This window comes from Eulemur rufifrons, chromosome 6, assembly GCF_041146395.1.
Source record: "Eulemur rufifrons isolate Redbay chromosome 6, OSU_ERuf_1, whole genome shotgun sequence".
NCBI lineage: Eukaryota > Metazoa > Chordata > Mammalia > Primates > Lemuridae > Eulemur > Eulemur rufifrons.
In genome coordinates, this window is record NC_090988.1 from 46,273,642 (window position 1) to 46,289,533 (window position 15,892).

Genomic DNA, 15,892 nt, shown 5'->3' on the forward strand with positions numbered 1-15,892 from the left:
AGAAGGAAAGAGAGAAGTAAAGAAGGGAGAAAGATAAGAGGGGAGAGAGAGAGAGAGAGAGCGAGCGTGCACTATAACAATCACAACAAACCAAACCAAACCCCCAAAACTACAACACACCCACAAAAAAAAAAGATCTCTCACCAAACTTTACATAATTACTTCTCCTACAAGCCTAAACAAACGTCTATCTTTCAAAGGAAGACAATGTCAGCAGATACTTCATCTTACTTCATCAGGATTTTTGGATAATGTCCATTTCACTTTTAATATGTTCTGATTTGCTAGATATGCAATTAATGGATTAAATTCATAAATACCTTGTCTAAATAGTGGGAAACATGAGGGAAAGAAAATGGAAAGACACACACATACAATTCAGAAAGGAAGGACATGTGGACATTTGGATGTGTTGTTTTTGCAATTGACTGCGGAGCCATAGCTGACACTTTTATCAGTTTCCTGCATTTCTTACTCCATGTTCTGCTGTCTCTACTCTGGGTGCTTTACCTAATGGTGATAGTCACACTTGTTATGCTTGGTCCCTGCTAGGCCCTGTGCTATAGTATAGCCCATGTCCACAAAATAGTCACTAGTTAGGTTCAGTGTGACTGCATCTGTGTGTGCCTAGTCATTACTATGGAACTGTTTATTGTGCAGTGTGTGACTGATGTTTTAGCAAAGGAAGTGAACCCAGAAACCAGATGTTGGAATCAGATGCTGCATCTTGCTGAAAGCAGTTTTTGCAACTCTATAAGCTAATTATGTCTACTATGTGAGTGATGTGTCTGTAAATACAACAGACAAAGAAAGCCCCTGTTCTGTGATTCTTGACACCACGGTAAGATCTTCACCTTGGACAGATATACTGCCTAAATATGTCCCCTATGGAGTAACTGTGGTAGCCCTAAGAGGATGTTCTCATCAGCTGCTCTATGCTTGGTGCCATCTTGAATCATTAACTGGAACCCATATCCTGCAAACTTGATGTGTGAGTGTGAGGTGCATACTATATAAGTGTGCCTGGATATTCATTGTTATTAATCATCAAACCCATTCCAATTGAGAACTATACATTTTTGTCTCTGAGGTAGTCCTGCCAATATACTAAAGTAGTTGTAGTCTATTAACAAAGGACCTAGGAAGATGCCTAAGAGATCACTTCAAATTCACCCTAGTTTCTCTCTGTTTCATTTGTGTAACAACTAATTTTTCTCTTTATGGTTAGGGCTAATCATCTCCTATTATAAATAACATTATAACACGTTTGTATTTTAGTCTAAGAGAAGAAGAATACTGAAATAACTAGTTGGCAATCTCTGTTTCCAATTCAAAAGAACCATTTTTGTGTTTTCCTCATGGAAACTTTTGATTTATGATATCACATCATAAATTGAGGAGTGTACTGAATATGTATCATTTTCACACCATTGTAAAATCAAAAATCTTAAAGTTGAAAATCATGAGTTGAACCATCATAAGTCAAGGACCATCTGTAGTTTGTAAAGACCCTTTTATACTTCTAGTCTTTGATTTCCAGACCCATACATATAGACACATATATCCACTGAGAAAGGGCACAAACTTGTGGCTAATTCCATAACACGCCTCCAAAAGGTGTTTCAACCATTTTATAAAGCCATTTCCTCCTAGATGGTATGTAGGTGATAACATTAGTGAATTCCATGGAGACAAGTGCTTCATTTCTCAAACAATGAAATGAGTTAATTGGTAAGAAGAAATTTGGTATGGAATTCCAGAAAAAGAAGTCTTGATGGGCTGTCCTAATCCTTAAATCATAACCATCTTCTCAAGTGGTGTGCAGGTAAATGTTTCATAACCAGTCATGGAGAGAGCCAGAAAGAGAGAGATCATATTTACATAGTTTTTAATATAATATGTTATTATAATTACTTTTTTATTATTAGTTATTGGTATTAATATCTCACTGAGCCTAATTTATAAAGCAGACTTTATCATAACTGTGTATGTATAATGAAAAATGTAGTATGTATAGGGTTTGATACTATCTGCAGTTTCAAGTACCTACTGGGGGTTTTGAAATGTATTCCCACTGGATAACAGGAGACTCTTGCACCATCACAACAGCAATTAAATTTCAACATGAGTTTTGGAGGGGACAAACATTCAAACCATAACAGGAAGCCATGCACATGATTGGCTATGGGGAGCTAGCACAAGCTGGCTATAGTGCTTTTGCTCTCTTTCTAGAAACCTTGAGTTTAGATGTAATCCTGTGGGAAATTTATAACCAGTGATATCTAGGCAGAAGCCTTGAGGAACATATCCATTTTTTTCTTTCTGTCTTTCCTTTTATTTTTAAGACAAATTCTTGCTAGGAGAGACTTTTTCCCCTTCACTCCCCCGCTCTTTATCCCTCCTTTACTTCTGATGTTTTACTTTAAGCATCATACAGACACGAGAATAAAAGCTCTTGTGGTAAGGTAACAGAATTGAAATATAGAGAGTATTGGGTTCCTAGGGGAATTGTGGAGAGACTGTACCAGAATTAGAATGTCCACCTTTTAATTTCCTGTTGCATGATACCAATAACACCTTCTTTATTTAAACCTTGTTTGAACATTTTTTTTGATTATGCAGCCAGATGTACCACTCACTATACAAATAAGACAATGTATAAGAAATTTGACACGTCCACACATGGTATCAGTAGAAGCTTGAATGACAGAAGAACCAAATACAAATCCAGAATAAGTGATATTCCAACTAGTCTAAATCACTTTCCTTTCTAAGAAGAAAGGGGTTAAAATATAATCTAACTGACCATATATGGCTGGCTTCTTTACCAAGGTCTGATACCCATGAAGGATGTAATTATTAATTATAATTCTTCACTCCTCTCTAGTAATATTATGTATCCACACCCTTGCCATTGCCTTTATGAGGGAGGGTTATACTTCCCTACCTCATGACTTTGGTTTTGGCCATGCTACTTTCCTTGGACAAGGATATGTCAGCAGTCATAATGTGAACATGCAATAAAAGGTGGCTGCAAACCTTAGCTTGACTTTCTTGTACTTTTATCTTTCACCATAAGAATGATGTACCTTGGTTAACCACTGGTCCAAGAAGGATGAGAGGTGGAGCAAACATACCTTTGAGACAAGATCAAAGCTGAATCAGCCTAAACAGCTGAATGTCTGCCAACTTGCAGAGGAATGAGTAAGAAATAAATGCTATCATTGTGTGCCATTGAGATTTGCAGTTAATTGTTGCATAGCAAAGGCTGGTTGTGGGCATGGGGGATTTTTATTGTTGATATTTGCTTCTGGCAAACCAGATCCTCATTAGCAGAGGTAATAGGTCAGACACATTATATTGATCTAAAACTTATCCTCAATTTTAACTGAAACACTTTGCTGAAGAGCCCTTTGTTAAATCACTGGGGTGATTAGGGAAGAAGAATGACTGAAATTTATCAAATGAATCATCTTTTCTACCTGATTATTAAATACATACTAAAAAAACCCCCCAAATCTTCACAATGGTTACCCTTTAAAGAAAATCTACATGGAACTAAAAAATTATCACATTTGGGTCTATCATGAGAGGTACCCCCACCTACTTAATTTCTAAACATTTTTGTCATTGACCTTCCAAGATCCTTATCATTTAATTAGTCATCAGCCACTGCCCAAAAATTATATGTATCTTAATCTTGTGTCACATATTCTTTTAGGATCAGTTGACAAAGAGAAGTATTGTTTAAATTTTTATGCTGGAAGGATATTCCTCATTCATTCTCTTTCAGGGGCCCCTAGCTGGGGCTGTCTTACCTTATAATGTATAAGTCTACATTTGATTTATGCTAGGATATCATGATTCTTATTTATGCTAAGACATTCTTCATAGTCATCTGTGAATCTGATTCTTTTTCTTTCTCAGATAAATAATAATAGGGAATGACCCATAACCTGTGGGTCTATATTGAAGAAGTGGCAGTAGAGTACGAGGAAGCATGGTGGAAATGTATTCATTTGTTCTTAAACTAAGGCATTAAGGACTAGTACAGCCACCAACACTCTGTATAACTGTACTTAGTGACAAAGTATACTTAGGTATTCCCATTTTTATGTCTATGCAGACCAGGCACTACCCACTTTATGATAGCCAGTTTAGCATAGCCATTTGGTATGCTATCATCAGAAAATTAATCTCCAGGAACAAATACTATTTATCTCTAAAGAAGGATGAATATATGCACTAAAAATCTTAAGCTCCCCCAGCTGACTGAAAAGACCACCTCTTGGCCACGGGGACCCCAGAAATACACTAAAGCTGAGGTGCTGGCCACAAGAAAGGAGATCAGACATGCTTCATCATGCCCCATACCTTCTTGGAGATATCTTTTTTTAGCTCATTAATAAGCCTAAGGCCATATAAGAAAAATCTTAAACCACAACTGTAGGTCATCAATTTATTTAACAGACCACTTAAATATGGGTATATGTCTGGTATATGTTTGGTGCCTTGTCTCTGATTAACAAACTTCTTTATCTTAAAACGTTACAAGCCTTTAGACAAGGCTTCATTTCTTTAACCAATTACAAATCAAAGAATCTTTAAATCCACCTATGACCTGAAATGCCCTGCTTCAAGATGTCCTGCCTTTTCAGGCCAAACCAATGTATGCCTTTCATGTATTGATTTATGACTTTACATGTAATTCTTGTTTCCCTGAAATGTATAAAACCAAACTGTAACCCAACCATGGCAAGACCACTTGCTCAAGACTTCTTGGGTGTGACTCTCTGGGCCATGGTCATGCATATTTGGCTCAGAATAAACCTCTTTAAATTATTTTACAGAGCTTGGATTCTTTTCCTTTGGCAAATACTTTCTTAAGATAACCAAGTTTTACTCCAAAACCTTAGAGGCCTCTTTAATTCTCCTAAGGACATGTTCTTTTCAGTTTCCAGAGATATTTGTAACTTTATAGGATTGTCTAGGTCACAAGGAACAAATGGTCAAGCTACTTAAATTGTGGTCTGGACATGGTAGAGACCTTTTCTTGCTCTAGATCTTATTGAGTGTGTCACTAAGATATGGAGTCAGTGAAACACTGCCAATTGTGATATACATTGCTTCTAAAATCCAGGGGTCCACCAAGTGTAATGCCACTTTTTAGTTGTGAACTATATAAATATATGTTAATCTTTAATTTTGGAGGCAACATTTCAATATATCCTAGTCTAGATTACTGAGCATGCTTCAGAATTTAATCAAGATGGCATATTTTTTATTTTTTGTGGGAGTTATCCTCTGGCCTATAGGTACCTTGCTTGCTTTTCAGGTCTTAGCAATATGATGTTTTCAATGCAATAGAATAGTCTGATGATTGTTGTAATGTTGCAACAGGGAAGATCCCTGTGACCAAAACTCTGGTGCAGTACTGCAATGAAAACAGCCCTCAGGCTAGAGAGTAAAGCCATACTGTGTCACAACTACATGCAACCAAGCTGTCTCTCCTTGTCTCTGTTAGTTGGATTTGAGGAAACAAACTAAAGACAAAGCAAAGCAGAGCAAACAATCAAGAAACACATGTATTTTCCGGACTTAATGTTGTATGGCAGTTATTAGGGTCTACTTTATTTGCCTCATTAAGAATACTATATCTAAATTATTATAAAAATTGGGATTCTTCCCTGACCAAGCATATACATACTATCATTGTGTCACATCTGGTTTTTCTATGCATTTGTTGAACCAGAATATTGAATGAGCTAATAATAGGAATCAATAATTCCCTGAAACTCTTAGGGTTGTTTTTTTTTTTTTTTTCCAGTAGTGGTTGCTCTGTTTCATTGTTTTGTATTTTTTTGTTTGTTTTTTAATGGTACTGGCCATTTATGTAATGATCTTTTTCCTCCGGGTGCAGTATTGCTTTGTTTTTCTAATTTGGTAGGAAGGAATAGGGAGAGCCAAGGAATAGGAAGCTAAAGTTGTTATGGAAATCTCTCCTAATTATATGCTCAAAACTAGGAGAAATAGCCATGGGGAGGGTTTAGGTGTCTGGTAGGCTGAATAGTGGCCCCCAGAGATGCCCTCCTCCTAATCTCTGTAAACTGTCAATGTTCTTGTGCCTTTCATGGCAAAAAAGACTTTTCAGATGTGATAAAGGTAAAGATGTTGAAATGTGGAGATTATCCCAGATTATCCAGGTAGGCCTGATGTAATCAAAAGCGTATCTATAAGAGAGATGCAGGATTGTCAGAACCAGACAAAAGGTGGTATGAAGACATATTTGAAAGCAAAGAGAGAAAGAGATTCAAGGATGCTACACTGCTGGCTTTGGCAACAGAGAAAGGGACATGAAATTAAGGATGCAGGTAGCTTCTAGATCACTGGTACCTTTGGGAGACCATGTGGCTTGCTGTCAGCTCTTGTGCATGGCTTCCCTTAGGAAACACAAGTGTTAGGTGGCCTGTCAATGCTGGGCACAGAAAATTTTAAAAAGAAAGATGAGTTTCTTCTGAAGATGGAAGATAGATTCTTGGGTAATATGGTTATGTTAATAGGATTGCCCAGGTGGGCATAATCTCTGGGACTGTTCAAATCTGGCTTCTTGCATGATGCCCTGGTATAGGTGATGGGATAAGACATGCTTCCACATTTTGGATATTACTAACTACTGACACAAAAAATATTGAATCATGGATGAAACATAAAGGAAAATGTGAAAAAATGTAACCTTTCAGAAACTGAAATGTAAAGCAGGTTTTTAAAAGCTTACATTGAAGAAACAGAATAAGTAAGTTCTAGTATTTTACTAGTGGTTTATTTTAACCTAAATGGTGTGAGGTTATAAAATGCTGACAAATGATATGCCAAGTTTTTGATGGTTTGTCAGAGAGGAAAGAAATAGTTCTAACTTTTGATGATATTAAAATAATTTCAACATATACCTAAATTAATATTATTGTTTAAACATGCTATGAGCTGCTTTGGTCCTCTAGAACTTAGGCTCAGTAAGCTAATAGAACAGGGGAACTTCATGTTGCTGTTGGAGTTCCTAGAAGTAAAAGAGAAAAGAGTACGTCTCAAGTACTCAAGGCAACCTCATGAGATGCAAAATACATGAGGCTGATTGAAACATATGCTTTATTTGGGACCATATGCAGTTCTTTCCATGGGTTATCTGATTACTAGCCCTGGAAAGCTGGAAAGCAGCTTTTAGATATTTCTCCAGCTTGAGCCGTATACACTAATGTACCTCAGAGATTATGGTTTCTACTGCACACTGTTTACTGCTGCCTGCAGCATGAAGATGGACATGGAGCTGACTTAACATATTTGTGTTTACCTCAGGAATTTCTTTCTTGTCATGAGACAAGAAAAGTTGAACTTGGAAGGAAAACTAACCCAGCAATACAGTGGATTAATAAAATGTGGTATATGTATACCATGGAGTTCTGCTCAGCCACACACACAAAAAAAAAAACCCAAAAAACAATGGTGATCTAGCATCTCTTGTATTATCCTGGATAGAGCTGGAGCCCATTCTACTAAGTGAAGTATCCCGAGAATGGAAAACCAAGCACCACATGTACTCACCATCAAATTGGTATTAACTGATCAACACTTAAGTGCACATATAGTAATAGCATTCATTGGGTGTCAGGCAGGTAGAAGCGGGGAGAAGGGGATGGGTATATACACACATAATGGGTGTGGTACGCACTGTCTGGGGGATGGACACGCTTGAAGCTCTGACTCAGGTGGGTCAAGGGCAATATATGTAACCTAAACATTTGTACCCCCGTAATATGCTGAAATAAAAACATTAATTAAATAAAAAATAAATTTTATCTCAATAGATATGGGGGTACAAATGGTTTTCTGTTACATGGATAAATTGCATAGTGGTAAAATCTGGGCTTTTAGGGTATTCATCACCCAAATAGTGTACATTGTACCCAACTGATAATTTTTTATCCCTTACCCCCACACCCTTTTTGATCTCCAATGTCCATCATAACTGTGCATGACTGTGAATATTAGGCAGAGACCAAATCTGCTGGCGGCAGATACAGGCTAGGAGGTGGTTCCTAGGGGTGGAGCAGCCAGGGAAGGGACTGCAGGAAAATGCAGCTAACAATCGCAAACAGCAGGAACTTGAGGTTTTGAGACATATACACCTGTGGAGCTGCAACTTTGTTATAAGAACACCTGTCAATCATGTATATCAATCATCTGGTAACATCCCACACCTCCCGTAAGTCCTCCCCTGGACCAAATCAATAAAAGGAAACCATCTGGGAGTCCTCAACGTCTTTCTCCACTCTTGGAGACTGGCCTGTTCCTCTCTGGAATGCACTCTCACTTTGTATAGCTCCCTTCTTTTCTGCAATAAAAGCTGTTTGTTTGGGAAAAAAAAGAAAACTAATATAGCAGTGAGCTATGTGGTAAGGCATTCTTCCTCCATGATGGTGTCTCTGTATAAAAGTGAAGCAGCATTGAAAAAAAATTACAGAATCTCCCCCACCTACATTGTCACTCTTTTATGAACATCCTAGGAAGATAACTTTGTCAGAATAGAAAAATGAAGGGAAATTGTAGAAATCTTAATTAATGTCATTGTACTATATTTCAATCTTATATTCCTTTAGCATCACTGATTGTGGCAGTATGCAAGAGATGGAGAATGTGTGAGGGTTATCAGACGATGAACAAGCAGAAAAAGATTCAAAATGTTCTGGACTATTTGACAGGAAGACACTGATTTTCAATAATAGGTTCTAAATTTTTGTTTTGTTTTGTTTTGTTTTGTTTTAAATGAAAAGAAATATTTATTGAGCAGTCATTATTGATCCCCTATATGGTCACTGCTCCCTTGTGGTAGAAATGTACAAAATCAATGAATGACATTGTCAGACTGAGATTTAATGAAAGGGAATTATCTGAAACTCATAGCTGAGGAAGATAAAGCAAAGAGTGAGTGAGTGCTTCAGGGTATCTCTAGGATCTCCATCAGTTTTTAATGAGAAGAATAGTCAGAGTATGATCTTTTTGAAGGGGCAACCACAGTTTAACTTAAGTGATAGAATTATATTTTGAAGAGTTTGGGGAAATATTACAAAGATGACTTTGTGAGAAGTATTTCTTTAAGTTGTTGGAAAACCCCTAAAGGTCCATGTTAAAACTGTTCCTTGCTAATGTTTGATTGTCTTGTCAGTGGTTTGAGATTAGTGGGGCATGAATTCTAAATATGGTGGAAGCATGGATGCAGAAAAAATGCCTCCCTTGGCTCTGTCCTGCTTACTTATACCCTTATGAGGTTAAAACTTTCATTTATATTTTACAAATAAAGAAATTGGGAGTCACAGATGTATAGGCATTTGTCCAAGGCTATGCTACTTGTTGGTGGCAAGCCCATAATACAGACCTAAGACTGTCCAGTTTTACCCTGTGAGAGATATGCAGCTCTGTCCTAGTGCTTGAGAATTCTTGACTCTCTGGATTTTCTCTTTACCAAAGCATCCAGTTATTGTGGTCATTAAAATTTCCCTTTTTTCCACAACCATCAGGAAAGTATGCATCACTTAAGAAGTGCATTCTCAACATTAAATATGCAGGTAATTAAGGTGCTGCTCTCACAATGGAAAGAAAACAGAAAATTAAGGTAAGGCAGCACTCTGGTGCCCTTCAGGGGAGAACCATTCAGTGATACTGAAGACTGAGTCATCTATCCATGGAGAGTAAATTGTTCCAAGCACATTTAGCCTTAAAAATGTCTCTTTAGCCCATCTTCCTGGCCAACAACTAAATTGTATTTTTGCCATTTGACCCAAAACTCCTTGCTTCCTGCTACTTTTCTCACCTTAGCTGCAAATTGTCTATAGCTTGATTTTAAATCTCCAAATCAAATCTTGACTTTATCGCTAGTTCAGGAGATTAAAAAGTGAACCTCCAGGCAGCAGTTAATAAGTAATTGTTTATTTAGCCATCATGTCAAGAGTGAAGTTCACAATCAATTCTCCAGAGGCTGAATTTAAAATTCACCCAAATACTCTTCTCCCTTCATCTAGTGAATAAATGCTCCTTTGTTTCTTGAGTTTGATTAAGGTTACAGTAATAATCCTCTAGTTCCTTTGATTAAATTGAATCTCCACTTAAGAATTGAACTTACTAACCAGTGTTTTTATTCCATTTTCCCTTTACTAATTAATGAATTAGTAATATTTATGGACTACATACTACATGTTAGACACTATTTAAACACATTTTATAAACTATCTTGATAATTACTTCCATCATCCTTATTGTATAAATTCTATCATTACATCCTTTATACAGATGAAAAAATTAAGGCTTATAAGGGCTTAGACAAATTTTTAGGTCTACATGGGTAAATAGTAGCAGATCAAGGACACAAGACCCTGGTCTTTGCAATTCCAAAGCCCTCCTTCTTAATCACTGAACCTGACAGTATTTAAGTAACACTATGCATGTTTCCTGATAAAAACTTTTACATTTATGATTTCTTTAATACAACTTGACATTCACTAAGCATTTTTGAGGCCTAAATGCTGGCAATATAAATTGAAGATACAAAGATAGTAAATTATTTCTACCTTAGGAGCATGGTTTAGTTATAGGATGAAGGAAGGGATAACGGAATGCAAATTTTAGGGACATACTGTGATAAATGTTACCATACAAATGTCAACAAATTGCTTTGGAATATGGAAGTGAAAGAGATAAATTCCAATGGGTTGTTGGTAGAGTTGCTCTTAGCAGCTTATTAGAGGAAGCAGAATTAATGTTACAGCTGTCGTAATGGTTCAGTTCTGTATCACTGTGGAGTATGTTGACCTCATAATTGTTCACCCAGGCAAGCAAGGGAAGTACTTTGTGAGAAACTTTCACCTCTTCGTTTCACTGGTAGAGAAATTTACTAGTTGTTATTTTAAAGACCGAAATATAGAATACATGCAATTTTCACATGACCAGGCCACTTACCAGGGGAAAAATAAATAGTATCTATGGAACAAAACATTGGGAATAATCTCAGGGATCATTTAGTCCACATGCAAGCCCTTCTCATTTATAGATTTGCAGAATTGTGTTTACCTTTGCTCATATTCACACATTCTTCTTTTTCTCTCCTTTGGGTCAAAGGATTTTTATACTTCCAGAGTTTCTGGGTCAAAGAAGTTTCTACATAAGCCACAAGCAATGACACAAGCTAACTCTTTCCTCAGACATCCTAGGGCCTGATGTAATCTGAACTTACCCCTTTCTCATAGTAAATTTTCCTACATTAGCCACTGATATTTTCTCTTGTCAGATGAACCAGGCAGCCCATCAAACATGTTAAGAGTTAAGAAACAGGGAAGACTGATCTGTCAATTAACAGAGGACATTATATTTGAATTGGGTCTTACAAGATGGATGACTTAATTTCTTTATACGTATATTTATTTATTATTTTTTACTTCAAAATATTACAGAGGTACAAATGCTTTCAGTTGCATATATCAATTGTGTTATACTTGATCAGGGTTATAAGTGTGCCCATCACCCAGATAGTGTTCAAATCTGTAAATTTCTTTGGGTAGTATGGATAGTTTAACAATGTTGATTCTACCTGTCCATGAACATGATGTGTTTTTCCATTTGTTTGTGTTGTCTGTGATTTCTTTCCTCAGTGTTTCATAGTTTTCTTTATAGAGGTCTTTCACCTCCTTGGTTAAGTATATTCCTAGGTATTTTATTTTCTTTGTAGCTATTGTGAATGGTATTGAGTCTCTGATTTGACTTCCAGCTTGATTGTTATTGGTGTATAAGAATGCTACAGATTTGTGTACATTGATTTTGTAACCTGAGAACTTACTGAATTTATTTATCAATTCCAGGAATCTCTTGGTGGAGTCTTTGGTGTTTTCAAAAATTAAGATCATATCATTATCAAAAAGTGATAGTTTTATCTTCTCTTTCCCAATTTTGATAACATTTGTTTCTTTTTCTTGCCTGATTGCTCTGGCTAGGACTTCCAGCACTATATTGAATAGAAGTGGTGACAGTGGACATCCTTGTTCCAGTTCTTAGGGGGAATACTTTCAACTTTTCCCCATTCATTATGATGTTGGTTGTGGTTTAGTCATATACGGCTTTTAGAATCTTGAGATATGTAACTTCTGTGCATAGTTTGTTGAGGGATTTTTGTCATGAAAGGGTGCTGAAGCTCAGAGCTTATATAAAAAAATAGCACAACAGATAAAAGAAAATAATAAAGCACTACCCAACATGATGAACAGAACAACATCCTACATATCAATACTATCAATCAACATGAATGGTCTGAATATCCCACTCAAGAGACATAGGCTGGCTGAATGAATGACAAAATACAACCCAAATATCTGCTGTATTCAGGAAATGCATCTAACTTGCAAGAACTCAGACAGACTCAAGGCAAAGGGAAGGAAAAAAAATATTCCATGCAAATGGTAACCAAAATAAAGCAGATGCAGCCATTCTAGTATCAGATAAAATTGACTTTAAGTCAACAATAGTAAAGAAAGACAAAGATGGTCATTATATAATGGTAAAAGGAGAAATTAAACAATAAGATGTAACAATCCTAAATATTTATGCACCTAACATAGGAGTGCCCAGATTCTAGTAAGCAAACCCTACGAGATCTAAGCAAAGAGATAAACAGCAATATTGTGATTGCTGGGGACTTCAACATCCCATTGACAGAACTGGACAGATCATCCAAGCAGAAAATAAATGAAGGAACACTGGACTTAAATGGGACTATAGAACAAATGGGCCTAACAGACATTTATAGAAGATTTTACCCCCAAACTGCTAAATACACGTTATTCTCATAAGCAAGCACATGGAATATTCTCCAAGATTGATCACATCTTAGTCCACAAAACATGTCTTGACAAATTCAAAACTTATTTTCTTATATTTTTCATATATATTTAATTTATTTCAATATTTAAAATCTTAAATGCTTCAGATGGGAGAAAAATCTAGTTCTACTAGGTACAGATTATTCCTCACACTTCCAGTGTGATGCCTTACTGCTCCATTTTGCCCAATAGTAGTCAGCAAGAAGATTCATGCAGAATTTGCAAGGCTTTGTGACATTACTTCTGGCTCAGCTCTCAGGTGTTGTTTATATTGGTTTTTGTTGTTTTCCTAGATTGAGAACCAAGGTTGTTCTGTCCTGCATGCAGTGTCCTAGATACTTGGCTAACCATATTACAAAGAGAGAGGTAAACCACTAGTGCAACTTGTTGTAGCACTAAATTAATCCTTCACATGACACTGAGAGTCACTGTCTCCTAGAAACTTTTCTTCACTCTTTTAAAGCAAATTCCCCAGATGCTGATGAAAACTCAGCCCACACTTGATTTAGCTATTCATGGTGAGCAGGGTTTCTCTGAGACTGGGACTCAGACTGCCGCTTGTTTAACATGTGCTTGCACTGGGTTTGCAAAAGTGCTTCAGTTCCCCCTGCTCACCTTGAGTTTAAATTCTGACCAATTTTGGATATTTTCTATTTGCCCATATCTATCCACCCCTCTCCATTATTTTCTCTGTTCCAGGAGGTAGACAATTTTGGACTGTATCAGGGGTGGGGGCGGGTCCCTTGAGTTTTGCTTCCCAGTAGTCTGACTAATGGGAAGCACCAGAAGATGGGAAAGGAGTGAGGTTGGTGTATATTATTCTCCTGACTTCTGCCCTGCTAGACCGGGGACTGGTAGTGGCTGTATTCTTCCACTGAAGGCTTTAGCTCCTCTAGGATTTTTCCCTTTTAGCTACCTCTTTTTAGGTTCTGGTATCTGCATTCCTTTTTTGCCCCTTTAGATGTAGGAATGCCTAGTTACTCCTTTTACTGTGAGTTTGATGAAGCTTTTGTATTCCTTGCAGGTTTCCCTTAACCCTGCCCATACCTTTGTACATGATTGTTTGCATGGTTTTATAGTTATTAAACTCTCCTAAAATTACCCTATATGAATAGGCTATCTGTTTCCTGCTGGGACTTTTGCTGGCATATCTTTTTTAAATTTCAATTTTCATGTCCATGGATACATGCCTTCATCTCACAGAAAATAATATGAAAAAGTCTCCCCGTGGCCTAGCATGGAATCTAAAGAACATGGGCTTTAGAACAAATCATATTGGTTCAAAATTGGGTTTAGCCATTTCCTTGCTATATGACTTATTTTTTTCCCTTAAAAATAGGGATTATCATTTCTAACTTCTTGAGTTGTTAAAAGGGAAAGTAAGAAAACATGTGCCTAAAACCTAAGATCTGGCAAATAAATATGTGCTACAAAACTTGCATTTTCCCCTCCCCTCCTTCTGTTGGAACAAGCCTCGCCAATAAAAAAGGAAAGTGCTTTGGTTCTTTCATTGTATCTCTGCATCTGTTCCAAGCATCCTCTGATGCAGCTTTAATACTTCCAAAATTTATAGCCAATTCTTACCTTTCCAGACAATGCAGTTCTGTCTTCCATACATCCCTGCTTCCTGGGAAGTACTAGAGACCATACAAGTTCTAGAGAGTTAGACCTGCTCTCCAGAGACGGGCCCTGCAAGCAGACAGGCTTCAGCTGACAGATTGTCCCCAAAGCCAGGATGACCTCCCCCATATGAGGAAGCAACACATTGCTGGCTTTGTTAACCAGGGACATGGATTTCCAGAATAAACCTCAACTCATATCGATGGTTAAGTTCCTTTTCAGTGAAGACAGTGCCTCACAATGTTTTGATAAAACATTTCGATGATCATGGCAGATCATAACTTTATGTGAGCCATAGGACAAGGTGATTTATTAATACACGTGCCTATAATTTTCCCTAGCCCTTGAAACAAGCCTGTAAGGGTTATGATCACTTTATCTTTTCCAGTTGATGAAACTGAGGCTTAGTGATGTTAAGTAAATTCCCACTACCCAGAATGTGGAGTGTTTGAGATAAAACAGGTCTGTTGAAAGTTAGTTTAAGTTCTTCCCAATCCCTCACTCCTCTTTTTTGACAGTTAGGTGTTTTACTCAAAGACAACATAGCTTCTAGGGATCACTAAACTAAGTGTATCTGTTTTTGTTAATGTGTAGGTGGGGATTATGGTTGGTTTCAGGATTCCTGAGAATCTACAGGTAAAAAGTACAAAATAAGGAGGCAGAGATCCTTCCCTGTAACACAAGAAGCTGTTTGAAAAAATATTTGTGAAAATATATTTGACTGCTCTCTAGTTTTCTCATTTGTAAAAAGGGATTCTTCCTGATATCTGCCTGATGGAATGCTTAGCTCATAGTAGTGGCTTAAACTTCATATTTGATGGCTGAGTAATACTAAAACATGGACCTTATCAGCTTAAATACCTTATAAAGAGCCACTTAATTTGGAGACAAGGCCAACCCAAATAGAAATGGGAGGATTTCACCCCCAGAATATCCTCATGGTAGTGATAACACTTTAAATCTTTTGGCATAAACTAATGGTGTTCCAGCTGCTTCTGTAAAGCACTACCACCATGCACCATGCAATATGGATTCTCCTTAAATTCTTGACTGGTTAAAAGTGAGCAAATGCATATAGTGTCTCTATTGTACAAGCAGGAAGCCATTCTGGAGTAGTTAACTAGTAAAAAATGATTAGAGGATACAAAATTGGAACTAGGCTCATAATTCATTCCTCTCAATTCATTAGGGCTCTAGGTATTGGGGTTCTCCTTCAGTGAAGTTATCATTTTCCATGTAAAGGAAGTCAGAATTTACTCTCAATGTCAAGTCACAGCCATAATATCACAATAAGTGGTAGCTCGGAATAAAACCTTTTAGAAGTGGCTTCTCAAAGGAGATGACTGAGAGATGTGGGG